Below are 12,183 nucleotides of genomic sequence, written 5' to 3'. Positions count from 1 at the left end.
TTTTTCACAGTTCCCTACTGGGAGGCAGCAACATACACTGCTCAAGACCAGGGACCGCACCCATGGTGAAATTTAAAGGACTCCATGCAATCTGGGTTTTTCTCCAAACTTTTCTTCCAAGGGACAAATAGCTGGCAATAAAACACCAAGATTAGAAGATGCTAGTCTAAAACTTGAAAATAACACATTTTCCATACACAAATACTCTAGGAATGAAAGCCCTAATGGTACTTCAGATGATTTATAGCAGTAAATTTAAAACCCTAGATGAAATGGACTTAGTATTAGCAAACATAATCACAAATTTTACTCAAGGAGAAATGATAGTTTTCTAATCACCTATAATGAGACCAGCAGGCAAAATCTCCCTATAATGAATCTATCAGAGCCGTCATTGTAAAATCCAAACCTTTAATGAAGGGCTAAGTGCAGTGTTGTACAAAATTATAGAAAATAGTAAGAAAGGTAGCATAACTAACTCCTATAATCCTAGTTTAACATGACACAAACCCCTACAATAACTACCAGTACAAAATGTCCTTCAAGAATATAAATGCCAACATGATAGAAAATATGTTCACAACCCTAACCAGCCACGCACACAAAGGATGTACACTATGAGCTAGTTCCTTTCTTTCAAGAACCTTCGACTCCCAGGTACACAATTGTAGTATCACAGGCATCTGCTGACTCAAAAGCCCAACGCCATTTCCTGCAGCCACATTTCTAGTCCCAGAAGTTGGCACCGGTGTGTTCCTCTTTCAAAATGTCCTGGATTTCAGAACTGGGCATCTCGGGCACCACCTTGCTGCGTATCTTGCTCGTGAGATTCTGTTGGAGAACCGAGTACCCGCAGAGCTGTGCTCAACACCTGCAAGAACATGAGCTCTACATCACCTTGACTATCTCCAGGCTGCTGCTGGGACAGAGGAAAAGGCACCCTGTTCTCTGCGCTGTTGTGATTCTGCTGCATTGGAAACTGGTCCTGGGAGGGCAGCTCCTGCCAGTAATCCGGAGGCTGCTGGGGCTGCTGAGGGTGCGTTCCCCAGCCATTCTGCTGCCATTCTTCACATAGTGGGTAACGAAAAGAGCTCTTCTGCTCCTGCAGCTGTTGCATCGCTCCCTGAGCACTGGGAACACCGGGTAGCAGGGAAGGCCAATCAGGCTGCATGACCCTCATCTCTGACCTGGAACTCCCAAAATACGGTGCAGATGAAAAAGGATGAATAAACTTGCTCCTGGAACGCCACGGGGAAAAGATCCACCTCCTACGTTCCCTTGATTCTCCAGAGCATAGCTCGGTGCCTCTTGAGCACCTCGAACCCCAGAATCCCAGGAGCCGTAGAGCGGGCTGGGAACCTCCCATGTGGGTGGAGTGGAGCAGACAGCTCCCCCCAGCACAGCCACCTGGGCAGTGTTGGGAGACCACTCCTGGGCACGTGGAGCGTTGTAGACAGCTCCGCCCAGCACAGCTTCCTGGGCAGCATTGGGAGACCACTCCTGGGCACGTGGAGTGGGGTAGACAGCTCTGTCCAGCACAGCCACCTGGCCAGCGTTGGGAGACCACTCCTGGGCTTGTGGAGTGGTGTAGACAGCTCTGTCCAGCACAGCCACCTGGGCAGTGTTGGGAGACCACACCTGGGCACATGGAGCGGTGTAGACGGCTCCACCCAGCACAGCTGCCTGGGCAAAGTTGGGAGACCACACCTGGGCACGTGGAGTGGCGTAGACAGCTCCACCCAGCACAGCTGCCTGGGTAGTGTTGGGAAACCGCTCCTGGGAATTCTGCAGGCTTACACCTAGGGGACCTTGGACAGGGAGTGCATATGGCATCCTGGCTTCAAGCACTTTGCGTCTCTTCTTGGCTGCTAGTCTGGCTCTTTTATTTTGGAACCAGTTCTAAAAAAGAAATGAAACAGAAATTACTTTCGAGTCTATATATTCCCCAATGTAGGAGAATTTTGTAGTTCATCTTAGGATCAGCGTCATCACTGATTTCCTTCGTGACCTTGAGTAAGACATGCAAAATGCAAGCACGCTTTCCAGGGGCTTCCTGTGTTATTATATTTATAATACGAGAATGCATTTATAGTAAATATGATATGTAAATGTATATATAAATATACGTTTATAATAATTAAAATCTTAATTGTGCACAATTCTGGATTCCCATCTGACTTCAAAGGAGGCACGGGCCCTTATGTATGAGCAAATCCCTACTTTTCCAAATCTTCTAGCAACCTATTTGCACCCTCTGCATTTAGACCTGAAGTAGCTGTTCTCAAAATATGTTCCCTTAGCTTGCTTATTTTACTCCAACTGCTTTTCCAGAATGAATTCCTAATTCAACGTATTCTAAATCATATTCTAAATGTCATTTTCTTCAAAGGCCATACCCAAAACAAACAAGCATCTGCCATAACTTAGCAGTATTACTTTATACCTTACCCTAAGTGTTTCATGGAACCTCTACTCTACTTTTTCTCCTTTGTAAAATGAGAGTAATTGGGGCCAGTGCTGTGACATAGGAGGTAAAACCGCCACCTGCAGAGCCGGCATTCCATATGGACACCAGTTCAAGTCCTGGCTGCTCCACTTCTGATCCACCACTCAACTATGGCCTGGGAAAGCAGTGGAAGATGGCCCAAGTGCTTGGGCCCCTGAACCCACATGAGAGACCCAGAAGAAGCTCCTGGCTGCTGACTTCGAATCAACATAGCTCCGGCCATTGAGGCCAGGTGGGGAGTGAACCAGCAGATGGGAGACCTTGCTCTCTCTCTCTCTGCCTCTCCTTCTCTCTCTCTGTGTAACTCTGATTTTCAAATCAATAAATCTGTTTCAAAAATAACACATAACATGCTTTAATATAGTCACATCCACAATGACATGAAGAAGAAATGGGAACAAATGTCAACGCTGTCTTATGTGATGAAATGCTGTTATACTTTTTCATAATTAGTTGATTTTTTATTATTGTCCACAAAGACATATTCATGTAAATATCTACGTAGTTTATGTACCTCGATTGTGTAAAACGAACAATGGAGTTTTTTGGCCAGTTCCTCCTTGGTCGTATAGTCGGGATAAGGACTCTCTGCAAATGATTGATTCAGTATGTGCAGTTCCTCAGGTGTAAATTGATGGCGTGCTTTTCCTTTTCTTCTTCCATGTTGTGTTTCTATGTTGTCATGACCATCTCCTGAAAAATACAGAGAGAAAAAACATGAGAATATTAGCAAGATCCAGAAAAACAAAAGACCTCTGTGATAGAGTAAAATTTTAGAAAGGTGATACCTTCCCTCTTACCTAGTCATAATAAAATGAATAATGGACTGTGGGCATATCTTTTGAAACTTATGGTGAGAAGATGATAGTATTTAGGTCATAAAGGTAACAGGAGTGAAGAAGGTTTTCTGTAGCAAAAATTGATATACTACAAAGACAGAGATGGTGGGAAAACACTCAGCCCCACTAGTAATTGAGGCAATGCAAATAAACCAGCTGACAACAATCTGGAAAACAATAATTTAAATATATGGGGGCAAAGTGTGAAAGGACTAACACGGATTGACGAGGATAGGTCTGGTACCCCTATTGCTTGTTATCACTGTGTGGGCTTTTTTGCTCAATGGAGTGAAGTCGAAAGTGGGCATACCCTCCACTGTGTCAATCAACTAAATGGCACTTGAAGATTTAACACCAAGTCCACAGGTCATATCCTTCACCCATGTCAGACATGCCAGTGGGAGGAAAGCACCGAAGGTCTAATCCTGTCCTCCGGTATGTGCTCATCTCCTGGATGCTGGAAGGGGAGCAGACCTTATGGACAAACCAACGTTGGCACAGTTCTCTACTGCAGAGGCCACCAGAAGAACTGACACGAGGCAATCCTGCTTTTCTTAAATCAGAATTTAAGTGAAAAAACTTACAAGGACTGCAAACCAAATTAACAACCTTCATATGTCTGCTTCAAAGGGTATAACCTAGCTGCTGGGGGGTTGAGGTGCAGTATGTTAAGTTACCCCTGAGGACATCAGCATCCCATATGAGCAATGATTTGAGTCCATCTGCTCTACCAGTCCAGCCCCCGCTGAAGCCCCTGGGAAAGCAGTGGAAAACTGGCCAAGTGCTTGGGTCCCCACCACCCATGTGGGAGACCCAGATGGAGTTCCATGCTCCTGGCTTCTGCCTGGCCCAGCCCTGGCCATTGCAGCCATTTGGGGAGTGAACCAGCGATGGCAGTTCTCTGTGTGTGTCTCTCTCTGTCACTCTGTCTTTTAAAAAGGTTAATCTGAACATACTATAGACTACCTAAGGCAAAACCGGAGACACTTCATCACAGAAACTGTGACATTCAAAATATAGTGTGGACATCGCTAACGTGCAGGCATGGGGAGAGAGAGAGAGGGAGACAGGGGGAGAGGGAGGGGGAGGGAGAGGGGGAGGGGAGAGAAGAGGGAGAGATAGGGAGATGGGGAGAGAGGGAGAGAGAAAGAGGGAGGGGGAGAGGGAGAGAGGGAGATAGAAGGGGGGAGAGCGAGAGCAGAGCTGAGGAAAGGGTCAGGGAGTCAGCCACCAAACCTCCAAATACACAAACCCCGAAAGCCCGTTGCTGTTCTCCTCGACTCCCCTTCCTTCAGCTTTCTCTAGCCTCTGCTCCCAGAGCACACCTGCACACCTGCACACCAAGTAGCTACCAGAGCAGGACTGTGGGGGACAGCATGACAGCGAGGTGCCAGTAAGAAGTGCTGGATTGGGCTGGCACTGTGGAGTAGCAGGTAAAGCTGCTGCCTGCAGTGCTGGCATCCCATATGGACACCGGTTCAAGTCCCAGCTGCTCCACTTCTGATCCAGCTCTCTGCCACAGCCTGGGAAAGCAGATGAAGGCCCAAGTCCTTGGGCCCCTGCACCCACATGGGAGATCTGGAAGGAGCTCCTGGCTTCAGGTTGGCACAGCTCTGGTCATTGCAGCCATCTGGGGAGTGAACAAGCAGATGGAAGGACCTTCACCCTATTTTCTTTCTCTCCCTCTCTCTCTGTCTGCCTCTCTGTAATTCTGCCTTTTAAAAATAAAATAAACCTTCAAATAAAATTTTAAGAAGTATCTTAAGCATTTGGCAGTGAAATGGAGCTATGTGTATTTTTAAAAAATATTTATTTATTTATTTGAAAGTCAGAGTTACACAGAGAGAGGAGAGGCAGAGAGAGAGAGAGGTCTTCTATCCAATGCTTCACTCCCCAATTGGCTGCAAAGCCTGAGCTGTGCTGATCCGAAGCCAGGAGCCCGGAGCTTCTTCCAGGTCTCCCACGTGGGTGCAGGGGCCCAAGGACTTGGGCCATCTTCCACTGCTTTCCCAGGCCATAGCAGAGAGCTGGATTGGACGTGGAGCAGCCGGTTCTCAAAATGGCACCCATATGGGATACTGGTGCTTCAGGGGAGGGCGTTAACCCACTGTGCCACAGCACCAGCCCCCCCAAAATTTTCAAAAAGTGTTATAGTGCCGGGGCCTGAGGCTCACTTGACTAATCCTCCACCTGCAGCGCCGGCACCCCAGGTTCTAGTCCCGGTTGGGGCACCAGATTCTGTCCCCATTGCCCCTCTTCCAGTCCAGCTCTCTGCTGTGGCTCTGGAAGGCAGTGAAGGATGGGCCAAGTGCTTGGGCCCTGCACCCGCATGGGAGACCAGGAGGAAGCACCTGGCTTCGGATTGCAACAGCGCGCCGGCCACAGCGCCCATTTTTGGGGTGAACCAACGGAAAAGGAAGACCATTCTTTCTGTTTCTCTCTCACTGTCTAACTCTGCCTGTCCAGAAAAAAAAATTATACATTCAGGGCTGGTGTTGTTTCATGGCAAGTTAAGCCTCTGCCTCCAGTCCAGCATCCCATATGGTGTCAGCTGAAGTCCCAGTTGCTCCACTTCCCTTCCAGCTCCCTGCTAAAGCCCTGGGAAAGCAGCAGAGGATGACCCAAGTGCTTGGGCCCCTGCACCCATGTGGGAGGCTGGGAAGAAGATCCTGGCTTCGGCCAGGCCCAGCCCTGGCCGTTTGCTGCCATTTGGGGAGTGAACCAGTAGATGGAAGATCCCTCTCTCTATCTCTCTGTAACTATGCCTTCCAAATGAATATAAATAAATGTTTTTAAACATACAGGTTATATGAATAATTGGTGTAAAGCATTTTGTATAAACCCAAATTCAAACAGAGAACACACTGTTGGTTGGAACTCTTTCCTTCAGAACAGGCAAAGAGGGGATAAGAGCGCTTTCTGCTCCCAGCAAAACTTCCCTGGGGAGCATCTATCGCTGAGGTGCTCCAGGGTATCTGGTCCCTACCCCCAGCCTGGCCACTCACTAGAACGCCACAGGAAAAGTTCCCAGTATTTCTGACCAGCAATTTGTATACCTAAACACACATTTTAAAAACACACTGGTTGTTGTTTTGTTTTAAATCAAATTTGTTTATTTAAATAAAATCTCAGCAGTAAAACTGGCAGCTGAGCCCACAATCTTCACCTGGGAGGCCCCTCCCTCCCCTGTGGTCCAGAGCAGCTTCTGGAAGGGCTTCACACCCTAAGGGCACCATTGTTCTGGGGCCTTGGATTTTGCCTCCAGGACAGCGTGAGGAGCTGAGAGGGCTCCCCCTCCACCATGGGCACTTTCCAAGGATTTTCTGAAGACCTCCTAGAGCTGGGAGGCCTCTGAGAGTTGATTGAGATGTCACACTCAAAAGCTGCAAGACAAACTGGTGCTGACCCAGGACTTCTCTCACCCAGTGCTTGTTTAGAGAAAGAAGTCAGGGCCAGAACCCAAGACTTCAGAACTCCAGCATTTATATTATTTTATTTTATTTTTTGACAAGCAGAGTTACTCAGTGAGAGAGAGAGAGAGAGAGAGAGAGAGCGAGCGAGCGAGAAAGGTCTTCCGTCTGTTGCTTCACTACCCAAATGGCCACAACGGCCAGCGCTGCCTGAGAATCTAACTCGGCTCCAATAGAAGAAGTTCTCAGAGAAATGAATATCATGAAACACCTATTCTTGGTTTCAAAGGTTTTTTTGCCCCAAAACATTTCTGAATTCCACTTTTCCACCGACACTGTGAAGTTCCCTGCTCCAGCATTACATGACCAGTGCTGTTTCCTCCCCCTACCCTTCCCATCTTTCCCCACACCCCCCACCTCTTCATTCTGAAGGGAACCCAAGACACTGTTCTACCTAAACTACTTCCAGGTACATTTTTAAAATGCAGAAAACTTTTTAAGGCAACCCCAAGTTGGGTTAATTTTTAAGCACCTGAGCCTTTGGGAAATCCTACCCCTGCATTCAGCCATTCGGTTGCCAGAGACAGTGACACATGTAACACTAGAGGCCCCTAGACCACGAGCCTGCACTTCTGAAAGACGAAAGCTCAAACCCCCACAGAACACCAGGACAGAGAGAACCCAGCCTTGCCGACAAAGCCGCACACAGAAACTCACCATTGGAAGCCATGTCTGGGAGCCCTCCTGAGACACTCTTCCTGGTTAGTGAAGTGAGGGCTGCTGGCACAGCGTTCATTTAATATAAACCTGAGATGGCCACCCTAGGCACACCTTAGACCCAGCCCTTGCCACACCCTACACACAGCTCCCCTTAGGCACAACTGGCTTTCCAGAATCTCCATTTTTAAATCATAGCTTCCATTCACTGAACACCCATGGTAACTAATTTTCTCATTTAGCCCTGGCCAGGCCCCAGGTGATCTGCATCACTGACAGCACTGATAACTGAGAGTTTGGAGGCTGCTGAGGCCAGAGACTCACAGCGAATGAGGACGTTAAGAATATAAGACTGCAGGCATTGTGGCAAAGCTTGTTAAGCTGCCACGTAGGATGCCCCCAGCCCATAGCAGAGTGTGGGTTCCAGTCCCAGTTACTCTGCTCCCAATCCGGCTTCACACCAAAGTAGCCAGGGAAGCAGCAGGTGATGGCTCAGGTGCATGGGCCCTATAGCCTACACTGGGAGACCTGGATGCATTTCTAGGTTCCTGGCTTCAGCCTGACCCAGCTTTGGCTGTTGTAGACATTTGGGGAGTGAACCAGCAAACAGAAGGTTTCTCTCTCTCTTGCTCTCTCTCACTCAGCCTCTCAGGTACACAAAAATAAATGGTTTTCAGAAGTCAGCATAAGGGCCCAGCATTAAGGTATAGTGGGTATGGCAGCATCCCACATGGGTGCTGGCTCATGTCCTGGCTGCTGCACTTCCCATGCAGCTCCCTGCTAATGGCTTGGGAAAGCAGTGGAAGATGGCCCAAGGGCTTTGGACCCTGCCACCCACATGGGAGACTCAGAAGAAGCTCTAGACTCCTGGCTTTGGCCTGGCCCAGCCTTGCCTGTTGCAGCCATCTGGGAAGAAGATCTCTCTCTCTCTCTCTCTCTCTCTCTCTCTCTCTCTCTTTCTCTGTGTAACTATTTCAAATAAAAAGAAATCTTAAAAAAAGTCAATATAAGTCTAACATCATACAGTAATTAAATCATTGAAATAATTCATTTTATTCTCAAAACAGTCACCTCCATAGAATAGTTTGAGAACTGGATGTCTGAAAGGAGACAGCGGCTCAGACAGAACAAACTAAAATTATGTTGGGGAGCCGATGCGTAGCGGGTAAAGCAGTGGGTGAAGCTGCCACCTGCAGTGCCAGCATCCCATATGGACACTGGTTCATGTCCAGGCTGCTCCACTTCTGACCCAGCTCTCTGCTATGGCCTGGGAAAGCAGTAGAGGATGGCCCAAGTGCTTGGGTCCCTGCACTGCATGGGAGGCTTGGAAGAAGCTCCTGGCTCCTGGCTCCTGGCTCCTGGCTTCAGATCAGTGCATCTCCAGCCATTGCGGCCAGTTGGGGAGTGAACCAGAGGATGGAAGATCTCTCTCTCTCTCTTTTTTTCCCCCTTCTTCTCTCTCTGTGAAGCTCTGACTTTCAAATAAATAAATAAATCTTTAAAAAAATTAAGTTGGCCTAGCCTGCTTTCCCTGGCCTTTTTTTTTTAAATTCCTGTTAAGTCAAAGTTCAGTACCTCAGCACCATGCATTTCCATTAGATGGTGCCTTTCCCTCTTCCATTAAACTTGTTTCAAAGAATATTTTGACCAGGTAAATTCACTTGCTTTTATGCTCTCCCCAGCTCCAGGCAGTCACTTCTATTCTCATGCCATTATTTAGACATCACTGGCAAAGGTCAACATACCAGCTCCCACACTGCCCAATCGTAGGGTTCACCTTCTAAATCATCAACCTTTATTGGACAATCTCTCTTTTTCTACCTGAACAACTCAGGAGAGTTTTCATATTTTTCCTGTGGACCTTCGCTTCGCAGGATGTTCACGGAGTAGTGCATTGACCTTGCTTTGTTAAGATTTACAGGTGTTGCTGGGGCATAGTAGGCTGAGCCTCTACCTGCATCACCAGCATCCCAGTTCCAGTCCCAGCTGCTCCTCTTTGGATCTGGCTCTGTGCTGTGGCCTGGGAAAGCAGTGGAAGATGACCCAAGTGCTTGGGCCCCAGCACCCACATGGGAGACCAGGAAGAAGCTCCAGGCTCCAGGCTTTGAATTGGCCCAGCTCTTGCTGTTTTGGCCATTTGGAGAGGAAACCAGCAGATGGAAGACTTTTCTCTCTGTCTCTCCCTCTCTCTGTCTGTAACTCTGTCTCTCAAATAAAGAAATAAAACCTTTAATATTTTATTTATTTATTTATTTGAAAGCCAGAAAGAGAGAGAGAAAGAGATCTTGCCTCTGTTGGTTCACTCCCCAGATGTCCACAACAGCTGGAGCTGGGCCAAGACAATGCCAGGAACCAGGAGCTTCTTCCAGGCCTCCCACATTGGTTGCAGGGGCTCAAGCACTTGGGCCATCTTCCACTGCTTTTCCCAGGGCATTAGCAGGGATTTGGATCAAAAGTGGAGCAGCTAGAACTTAAACCGGTGCTCACATAGCATGGAAACTTTACCTGCTACATCACATGGCTGGCCCCTGTACTGATTTTTTTAAAAATAGCTCTTACACCAGTAAGATCCCAAGGTAATCAGAGACAGACCTCTTAAAGGTCCCATCTGAGGTGCCAACTTTTATTGGAGTATGGGGTGCCAATTATATTACCGTTTGCTTCTTAATGAATTCACAATATTAATGAGCATCATGGGTTCTTGCCTAAGAAATCTGGATTTATACCAAGTACCAGGAGCCAGCCATGTCGAGGAAAATGTCTGCCAGAAAGGAAGGAGCAGGTGGCCCAAAGACGATGTGCAAGCCTGCAATGGTGAAAGAGACAGAGGGCCAAAAAGGGCTGGCCCACCAGGTCCCAGGCCTTTAATCAACTTCCAAAGGGGAGTGGTTAATTACCCTGATAGGCAGGTGGGCACAGGGGTGTGGTCAGGTAGGGGCATACCCATCCTGCTCTGTAGACATCTCATCACAACTCCTGTGTTGCTACTGTACAGCCCTCTACTGCTGCACTACGTGTGAATTTACATGTGGGAGAGGAGAGTTCGAGTCCTGGCTGCTCTGCTTCCAACCCAGCTTCCTGCTAATGTGCCTGGGAGGCAGCAGATGGTCCAAGTACTTGGGTTCCTCTTCTCCACATGGGAAACTCAGATGGAGTCTTCCTGACTGTGGCTTCAGCCTGGTGCTGGCCCCACCCCAGCTGTTGTGAGCATTTGGGGAATGCACCAGAACATGGAATGGTTGTCTCTGTCTCTCTCTCCTGCCTCCCATCTCTGTCACTCTGCCTATGGTAACTAAGAGTATCTAAAACGTTATCTATAGAAGTGAAATTGCCACTTTGAGATGCAATGATGGTTTACAGCCCTTGTCTCTACTGTTTGTTGAACTCGTTACTTAGTGTAGGGATAATGAGTATAAAGTAAACTGAAAATAAATCTTTGTAAAAATTAAGATTGGGACTAGGAGAGGGAGGAGGAAGAAGTGGGAGCGTGGGTGGGAAGGATCACTATGCTCCTAAATCTGTATATATGAAATACATGAAATTTGTATACCTTACATAAAATTAAACTCGTTGCTGGAGGTCAGCCTTACCCTGATACTCAAGCCAGACAAGAACACAACAAGAAACGATAGGTGAAAATCTCTGATGAACATAGCTGAAAAATTTTAACATACTGCCAAATCAAAACTGACAGCAATCAAAAAGATCCATCATGGTCAAGTGGTCATAGTTCAAGGATGCCTATATGTGGATGCCAGGGCCACAGGTGGTGGCCCAGCCCACTGAACCCAGCGCCGGCCCCTATTTATCGTTCTTTAAAAAAGATTTATGTATTGGAAAGACAGCGTTACAGAGAGCGACGCTTGGAAAGGATGTCCCCTACAGATAGTGACCAGGCCAAGACAGGGCTGGCCGGGCCACCACCTGTGCTTGGCGAGCCCGGGGCCCTCCTCCCTCCCCGCGGGCTGGGCGGAGCTGCCGCCCAGGTCCGCCCCTGCTGGCCCCGCGTCCACCACACTAGTAGCGCAGCTGGCCGCGACACCAAGAACGGAGCTGCAGCGATGGCGATGATGGCAGGCAACGCGGCCTGCTTCCAGAGGGGCAGTCTGTTCTGGTTCGCGGTCCTCACGCTCTCCTTTGGCTACTGCACGGTAGGGGTCTCGGAGTTGGGACAACAGCCTGCAGCCAGCGCTCTGTCATCCAGGCGTCCGCCTCCACTTGGAGGATGGCCGCGCAGGCACAGTTGCTGCTTGGATCCTCCCAGTAGAAAGGAGAGGAGAACACGGAAGGTGGCACAGGCGCAGTCCACTGCCAAGGCTTTTGGCAGGTGTTCCAAGCCCTGCGAAAACAGTTGGCCTGGCTTTCCTCACGTGGGGGCGGGCACGACACCGCACCAGACCACTGAGAGCCATGGTGCTTGCGAACACGAAGGCCGGAAGGGTTGCTACCGCCTACTTCCCTACGGCCAGCCATTGCCCTCGCTGGTCACGGGGCTGGGGCTGGGATACTTTGCGGTGAGGGGCGGGGCGCGAGCGCGGGCACTTGTGTTTTGGCCCTCCGGGCTGTCATAGCGCGAGGGGCGCCGTGGGAACGGCGTCGGTACGCATGCGCGCCTGGCGGTTGCCTAGGTTACGAAGCCAGCGGGCGCTAAGCCGGGTTTTAGAAGGTTTAGAGTGTTTGAAGCAGGGGGAGTTGCTTGGAAAACAGCGGA

At 48.8% G+C, this 12,183-nt stretch overlaps 1 protein-coding gene across 4 annotated transcripts in view; it reads left to right on the top strand.

Moving 5' to 3' along the window:
* The window catches only part of LOC103347245 (uncharacterized), a 45,456-nt gene that overhangs the window by 17,514 nt on the left and 15,759 nt on the right, over positions 1-12,183 (top strand). The window contains exon 1 of one of the 4 annotated variants that reach the window (XR_011382463.1): positions 9,784-11,623. The exons of the other annotated variants lie outside the window; for them this stretch is intronic. The gene's annotated coding sequence lies outside the window, so the exon portion shown is untranslated. Of the gene's footprint in view, positions 1-9,783; positions 11,624-12,183 lie in introns of those variants that run through there. 4 annotated transcript variants of the gene reach the window in all.

The sequence above is a fragment of the Oryctolagus cuniculus genome, chromosome 15 (assembly GCF_964237555.1).
Source record: "Oryctolagus cuniculus chromosome 15, mOryCun1.1, whole genome shotgun sequence".
Classification (NCBI taxonomy): Eukaryota; Metazoa; Chordata; class Mammalia; order Lagomorpha; family Leporidae; genus Oryctolagus; species Oryctolagus cuniculus.
This window is presented reverse-complemented; position numbering and strand designations above follow the sequence as displayed.